Genomic DNA, 8771 nt, shown 5'->3' on the forward strand with positions numbered 1-8771 from the left:
AAATAAAGTCTCAAAACTCATGGCCACCGTTTAATTAATTTTAACTCTTTAGAATTCGAGGCATGCCACTTAGTGAAATTTTCGTGGCCCTCGCAAAGCTAAAAAATGTGTAGTTGCCTTAGGCACGTTCTTTTAATAATTTACCTTCTTAAACTCGGGTGCGCATTTATGTGACCCAAATCCAAATCTCAATGATGTTAAAATATGTCAAAAACCACGGGTACATTTATGTGACGTGGTTCAAGATGTGTTTTAATAATGTTGCAATTTTCATTAAAAATTGAGCAAAAGCGGTTATAAAAGTTAAATTGCACATAGGTTCAAAATGTCTGAATCAGATAATTAAGCCGAATATAACAGTTGAGCGACTGTGCTAGAACCACGGAACTCGGGAGTGCCTAACACCTTCTCCCGGGTTAACATAATTTCTTACCCGTATTTCTAGTTCGCGGACTGTTAAACAGAGTCAATCTTTCCCTCGATTCGGGATTGGAACCGGTGACTTGGGAAACCATAAATCTCCCAAGTGGTGACTCTGAATCTTTTAATATCTCAAGAACCGCTCGATCCTAAGATACCCTTCCGGGGGTGTAGGAAAAAAAGAGGTGTGACAGGTATCTCAGGATTAAGCGGGGTTTCTTTCACTACCTTCCAGCTTCGAGGAGCCGCCTATGAGTGGTGGCGCACCTATGAGTTAGACAGTCCAGATGAGGCTGCTTCACTGACTTGGGCTCAGTTTTCAGATATGTTCCGGAGGGAGTATGTTCCTCAGAGACTCAGGGACGCATGGCGCGCAGAGTTTCAGCATTTTCACTAGGGTGCTATAACTATTTCAGAGTATGCTGTCCGTTACACAAGTTTGGCTAGGCAAGCACCAACCTTGGTTTCTACTGTCTGCGAGAGGGTTCGCTAGTTTATTGAGGGCCTTATTCCTAGCATCAGGTCTAGTATGGCTCGTGAGTTGGAGATGGATATTTCTTATCATCATGTGGCGAGCATTGCTAGGAGGATTGAGGGTATGCATGCTAGGGAGAGAGAGGAGAGGGAGGCCAAGAGGTCTCGAGAGTCGGGCCATAATTCTGGTGCCCGTACCCCAGGTGTAGTTCATCATGGCAGGGGTTATAAGAGTCGCCCCATTCATTCGGATCTTCTAGCAGCCAGTGGTATTCCAGCTCCTCCTAGGCCTCAGAAGCCTTATTATGCACCTCCGGTTTCTAGCGCGCCTTCTGCGTGGGGTTCTTTCATAGGTCAGTCTAGCAGACCTGGCCCGAGCCAGTCATAGCCGCCACGTCCTCCCAGAGCTTGTTTTGAGTGTGGTGACACATGCCACGTAGTGAGGGATTGCCCTAGACTTGGGAGGAGTGCACCTCCACAGACTTCTCAGCCACAGCGTGCCCCACAGAGTTCTTAGGCTATGATTACAGCTCCAGTTGCTACCCCACCTGCTCAGCCAGCTAGAGGTGGAGGTCGGGGAGGTAGATGTCGCCATAGAAGTGTAGGCCAAGCCAGATACTATGCCCTTCCTGCCCGTACCGAGGCTGTTGCCTCCGATTCTGTCATCACAAGTATTAGATTGGTTTGCCACATAGATGCATTAGTTCTATTCGATCCAGGATCTACTTACTCTTATGTGTCTTCTTATTTTGCTCCGCATTTGGGTGTACCTCGGGATTCTTTGAGTTCCCCTGTTTATATCTCTACTCCTGTGGGAGATTCTCTCGTTGTGCACCGTTTATCGGTCGTGTTTGATTGATCTTAGTGGTTTTGAGACCAGAGCCGATTTATTATTACTCAGTATGGTTGACTTCGATATTATCTTTGGCATGGACTGGTTGTCTCCCCATTATCTATTCTTGATTGTCACGCCAAAACCGTGACGCTGGCTATGCCAGGTGTACCACGTGTTGAGTGGAGAGGTACTTTAGATTACACTCCTAGTAGAGTTATTTCTTTTCTTAAAGCTCAGCATATGGTTGAGAAGGGGTGTGACGCGTATTTAGCTTATGTGAGAGATGTTAGTATTGATACCCCTTCAGTTGATTCAGTTCCAGTAGTAGGGGATTTTCCCGATGTGTTTCCAACTGATCTTCCAGGCATGTCGCCTGATAGAGATATTGATTTTGGCATTGACCTGTTGCCGGGCACTCAGCCTATTTCTATTCCTCTGTATCGTATGTCTTCTCTTGAGTTGAAGGAGTTGAAGGATCAGTTACAACAATTGCTTGATAAGGGTTTTATTCGACCCAGTGTATCACCTTAGGGTGCTCCTGTCTTGTGTGTGAAGAAAAAGGATGTTTCTATGCGTATGTGTATTGATTATTGCCAGTTGAACAAAGTGACAGTTAAGAACCGTTATCCTTTGCCTCGTATTAATGATCTGTTTGACTAGCTTCAAGGCGAACGAGTGTTTTCTAAGATTGATTTGCGCTCAGGTTACCATCAGTTGAAGATTTGGGAGCCAGATATCCTAAAGACTGCTTTCAGGACTCGATATAGTCATTACGAGTTCCTTGTTATGTCATTTGGGATGACCAATGCCCCAGCAGCTTTTATGCATTTTATGCACAGTGTGTTTTGGCCATATCTTGACTCGTTCGTCATTATCTTTCTTGATGATATTCTAGTGTATTCTCGGACTCAGGAAGATCATGAGCAGCACCTGAGGACTGTGCTTCAAACTCTAAGAGAGAAGAAGTTATATGCTAAGTTCTCAAAATGTGAGTTTTGGTTGGATTTAGTGGCATTCTTAGGCCACGTGGTATCGAGTGAGGGTATTCAGGCGGACCTGAAGAAGATAGAGGCCGTGCAGAGTAGGTCTAGACCATCCTCAGCTTCAGAGATACGCTGTTTTCTTGGTTTGGCGGGTTACTACCGTGTTTTGTGGAGGGGTTTTCGTCGTTTGTAGCTCCCATGACTAGGTTGACCCAGAAGGGTGCTCCATTTCAGTGGACGGAGGAGTGTGAGGCGAGCTTTCAGAAGCTCAAGACAACTTTGACCACATCCCCAATTTTGATATTGCTTACAGGTTCGGGGTCTTATACGGTCTATTGTGATGCCTCGAGGGTTGGCCTCAGAGAGGTGTTGATGCAGGATGGTAGGATGATTGCCTACGCGTCCAGACAATTCAAGATACATGAGAAGAACTACATTGTTTACAGCCTTGAGTTAGCTGTCATTGTGTACGCCTTGAAGATTTGGCGCCATTATTTATACAGGGTTCCTTGTGAGATTTATACTGACCATCGGAGCTTGCAGCACATGTTCAAGCAAAAGGATCTAAATTTGCGCCAGAGAAAGTGGTTAGAGTTGCTAAAGGACTATGATATCACTATTTTATATCACTCGAGCAAGGCCAATGTGGTAGCCGATGCTTTGAGTCACCGGGCAGAGAGTTTAGGAAGTTTGGCTTATTTACCAGCATCAGAAAGGCCTATGGCGATGGATGTTCAGGCCTTAGCCAGCCAGTTTGTGAGATTGGATCTTTTGGAGCCCAATCGGGTTCTAGCTTACGTGGTTTCTCAGTCTTCCTTATTTGATCGTATCAGGGAGCAGTAGTATGATGACCCTCTTTTGCTTGTCCTCAAGGACAAGGTTCAGCACGATGATGCCAGAGATGTGAATATTGGTGATGATGGAGTATTGAGGATGCAGGGTCGGATTTGCGTACCCAATGTTGATGGGCTGGGAGAGTTGATTCTAGTGGAGGCCCATAGTTCACGGTATTCTATCCATCCGGGTGCCGCGAAGATGTATCAGGATTTGAGGCATCACTATTGGTGGAGGCTGATGAAGAAAGATATAGTTGGATTCATAGCTCGGTGTCTCAACTGTCAACAGGTGAAGTACCGGGTGGGTTGCTTCAGTAGATAGAGATTCCAGAGTGGAAGTGGGAGCGGATCACCATGGACTTTGTAGTTGGGCTCCCATGGACTTTGAGGAAGTTTGTTGCTATTTGGGTGATTGTGGATCGGCTGACCAAGTCCGCTCATTTCATTCCTATGTGTACTACTTAGTCTTCAGAGTGGTTGGCAGAGATTTATATCCATGAGATTGTTCGTCTGCATGGTATTCCAGTTTCCATCATTTCGGATAGAGGTACTCAGTTCACATCACGGTTTTGGAGGGCTATTCAACGTGAGTTAGGTACTCGGGTAGAGTTGAGTACAACATTTCACCTTTAGACGGACGGACAATCCGAGCGCACTATTCAGATTCTTAAGGATATGCTCTGTGCGTATGTGATTGAGTTTGGAGGGTCTTGGGATCAGTTCTTGCCATTGGCAGAGTTATCTTACAACAACAGTTACCGGTCCAACATTCAAATGGCACCGTATAAGGCTTTATATGGTAGGCGGTGTAGATCTCCGGTGGGTTGGTTTGAGCCAGGTAAGGATAGACTATTGGGCACAGATTTGGTTCAGGATGCATTGGAGAAGGTTAAGGTGATTCAGGATATTCTTTGTACAGCCCATTCCAGACAGAAGAGTTACGCGGACCGGAAGGTTTGTGATGTTTCCTATATGGTTGGAGAGCGGGTTCTGCTTCGGGTATCGCCTATGAAAGGCGTTATGATATTTGGGAAGAAAGGGAAGTTGAGTTCGAGGTTTATTGGCCCTTTTGAGATATTGAGCCATGTTGGGGAGGTTTCTTATGAGCTTGCCTTACCTCCCAGCTTGGCAGGAGTTCATTCGATATTTCATGTTTCGATGCTCCGGAGGTATCACGGCGATCCGTCGCACGTGTTGGATTTCAGTTCAGTCCAGTTGGACAAGGATCTATCTTATGTGGAGGAGCTAGTGGCAATATTGGATAGGCAGGTTAGAAAGCTGAGGTCAAAGAACATTGCTTCGGTAAAGGTTTAGTGGCGGGTCCAGCCGGTCGAGGAGGCGACCTGGGAGACCAAGCAGGATATATGCAGCCGTTAGCCTCATCTTTTCACTACTTCAGGTATGTCTCTATGCTCGTTTGAGGACGAAGGAATGTTTAAGTGTAGGAGGATGTGACGATCCGGCCGGTTGTCTTAAGAATTTACGCCCGATCCCTTATTAACTGCTTTCCCTAAGTTTATTTCTGCTATTTCGATTTGCCAGGACGTTCGATTTTGAGTTTCGGAGAGTTTTGGGACACTTAGTCCCTAAATGAGAGCTTAAGTTTTGGAAAGTTGACCGTAGTCGGAACAGTGTGAAGACGGACTCGGAATGAAAATTCGATGGTTCTGTTAGCTCCATTGGGTGATTTTGGGGTTAGGAGTGTGCTCGGATTGTGTTTTGGAGGTCCGTAGCAATTAGGCTTGAAACGCCGAAGGTTGAATTTTTAAAGTTTCCGGTTTGATAGCGAGATTTTGATCCAAGGCTCGGAATGGAATTCCTAGAGTTCCAGTAGTTCCGTTGTGTCATTTGGGATGTGTGTGCAAAATTTTAGGTCATTTGGACGAGGTTTGATAGACCTTTTGATCGAAAGCGTATTTTGAGGAAAATTGGAGTTCTTAGGCTCAAATCCTTGATTAATTCGAGGTTTCGATGTTGTTTTTAGGTGTTTTAAGGATTGGTACAAGTTTGAATGAGGTATTAGGTGATGTTGGTACTTTTGGTTGAGGTTCTGGGGGCCTCTGGGTGATTTCGGATGGTTGACCGGAAGTTTGAGAAATTGTTGCAGCTGCTGTATTTTTTTTGCTACTTCTAGTATTTTTGCATCTGCGGTTTGGGGACCGCAGATGTGGCGCCGCAGAAGCGGCTAAGAGGCTGAAGAAGCGGGATTGAGGGAGGTTAGCAGGTTCCGCAGATGCGAGGGATATTTTTGCAGAAGCGGAATCACATCTGCTAGTTGGAGACCGTAGGTGCGAAAATTGGCCATTTAATGAAAAGTCGCAGATGCGACTAAGTCTCTGCAGAAGCGGGACCGTAGATGCGGTCCCAGGGCCGCAAATGCGGAAATTGCTGGGCAGAACATATAAATAGTTGCCTTCGTGAATTTGAGGGATTCTTTCACCATTTTCATCCGGGTTTGAAGCTTTTGAGAGAGATTTTTGAGGAAAACAAAGGGGAATCGCTTGGAGATAACGTCCTTGACTTCATAACTTGTTTTTATGTGATTAAAAACCTAATTAGTGGTGAGAAATTTGGGAAAAATGGATAATTAGGGCTTGAGTATAAGAGGCCTTTAATTGAGGATTTGAGGGGTCATTGGGACTCCGATTTCAATGTTATTGTTATGTATAGACTCGTGAGAGTACGAGGTTTCTGAAAATATAAATTTCACCCGATTTCGAGACGTGGGCCCGAGGGTCATTTTGGTCATTTTACATAATTTCATGTATTAGCTTAGAATTTAATTATAGAATCAGTTACTTGAAGTGTTATTTACATTACACAAATGAATTGAATAGATTTGGGCCATTTGGAGTCGAGTACTCGTGGCAAAGAAGTGGTGTTGGATTGATTTTGAGCTGGTTCGAGGTAAGTGACTTGTCTAACCTTGTGTGGGGGACCTTCCCCGTAGGATATGATATATTTGGTTATTGAAATGCCTTGTACGTGAGGTGATGAGTGCGTACTTGAGATAATTAGTGAAAATCCGATTTTACTTTAAGTATTTCTATTGAGTTCCTTTTCCTGCTTTATTCTACTTGCGAATTTAGCCTGTTATAGTTTAGAAAAGCATGTTTAGTTGATTTAATTGCCTATTTGCTTAAACTGCCTTAATTGCATTACGTGAAGCATGTTAGGATAGAATTAACTGTTTACTTGGTACGAAAATTTGCATCTAATTGAGTAATCTTGTGTTGCTTCTATGTGTTTTTAATTTGGGACTACGGACGGCATCTCGGGAGATCCCTTATACGTATTTATGATCTGGACTGAGGTGTGGGATACCAATAGATCCCTGGCACGTATATTAAGGATACCAAGAGATCCCTAGCACATATTGAGGATACCAAGAGATCCTAGGGATACCAAGAGGTCCCTAACATATATTGAGGATACCAAAAGATCCTCGGGATACCAAGAGATCCCTAGCATATATTGAGTATACCAAGAGATCCTCGGGATACCAAGAGATCTCTAGTATATATTGAGGATACCAAGAAATCCTCGGGATACCAAGATATCCCTAGCATACATTGAGGATACCGAGAGATTCTCGGGATACCAAGAGATCCCTGGCATATATTGAGGGTACTAAGAGATCCTCGGGATACTGAGAGATCCCCGGTTATCATCCTTGTTATGAGTGGTACTTCCTGGTGTTTGCCATTATCTCTGTTTCCGTTATTGTACTCCTTATTACCCTATGTAGATTCTTACTGTAGATTTTCAACTGTACTGCTTATCTTGTACTGTCATGTCTCATATTCTTTATATTTATTTAATTTCAGTAGCGCCCTAACCTTCCTCGTCACTACCCAACCGAGGTTAGGCTTGGCACTTACTGAGTACCGCTATGGTGTACTCATGCCTCTTCTGTGCATGTTTTTCATGTGCAGATCCAGGTACTTCTACTCAGGCCTACCATTCTTGAGGGAGGCGACTGCTTAGAGACTTCGAGGTACATTTGCCGCGTCCGCAGACCGAGAAGTCCCTTTCTATTCCTGCTTTTAGTATTTAGCCCTTCTGTACTTTCTGTTTATGAGACAAGTTTCGGTGTTAGAGCTATGTAGTATTTCCTTTCCTTAGCTTGTGATTCGTGGGTTTCCGGGTATTGGATTTCGATATTGTTTTTGAGATTTATATATGGTGTATGCCGAGTGGCATATTTAAACACTGTTATTGCCTTATTTCTGTTTTTAAATTGTTTACTTCCACATGTTTTGGTTATCTTCCACAATTTAGGCTTACCTAGTCGTAGAGACTAGGTGCCGTCACGATGGTTCACAGAGGGTGAACCGGGGTCGTGACAACTACTGCTAAAGAAATTTGGGACACTTTTCAAGTGGCTCACGAAGGAACTCCTCAAGTGAAACACTGTTGTACTCTCAATATGAGAATTTCACCATGAAGGAAGGAGAAACCATCCAAGAGACGTATACAAGGTTCACAACACTAGCAAATGAATTTAAGTCTCTTGGAAGGATAATCCTTGAAGAAGACAAGGTTAAAAAAATATTGACAAGGGTTTTGCCAGTCTTTTGGGAAAGCAAAATCACTGCTATTCAGGAATCAAAGAACATTGCCACTCTTAAGTTGGATGAGTTAATTGGAAATCTCACTGCCTATGAACTTAGAAGGCAAACCATAAAGATGGATGCACCCAAGAAGGAAAGGAGCTTGGCACTCAAAATCACTGAAGGTGCTGATCTAGAGGAGGATGAAATGGCCATGATCACAAAGGACTTCAAGAATTACCTAATGAGAGGAAATGGTCCTTCAATAAATGGAAGCTACAGCAAACCAAGGGTTCCTAAAAAACAAACCAATGAGGGGTATTACAAGTGTGGGAAGACTGATCACCATATCAAAAACTGCCCTCAATGGGAAATTGAAGGGAAGAAGGAAAGAGATAAACGAAGGAACATGAAGAAGGAACATGTTCAACCCAAGAAGACCAAAGGATCAACAAAGGCTATTGTTGCTGCCTGGGGAGAAAGCTCAAATGAGGACTCAGAGGATGAAGATAGAAATAAACAAGCACTTATAGCAATTGGAGAATCTGATGAGAAATCTGAGGTAAGTATAATTCATCTCAGAGACAAGATTAAATTTTTGTCTAAAGAAAGGCTATCTAAGTTACTCCTTCATTGATGAATCTGAGGATCTAAACAATGAAAAGGAACA

Source organism: Nicotiana tabacum, chromosome 20 (genome assembly GCF_000715075.1).
Source record: "Nicotiana tabacum cultivar K326 chromosome 20, ASM71507v2, whole genome shotgun sequence".
Taxonomy (NCBI): domain Eukaryota; kingdom Viridiplantae; phylum Streptophyta; class Magnoliopsida; order Solanales; family Solanaceae; genus Nicotiana; species Nicotiana tabacum.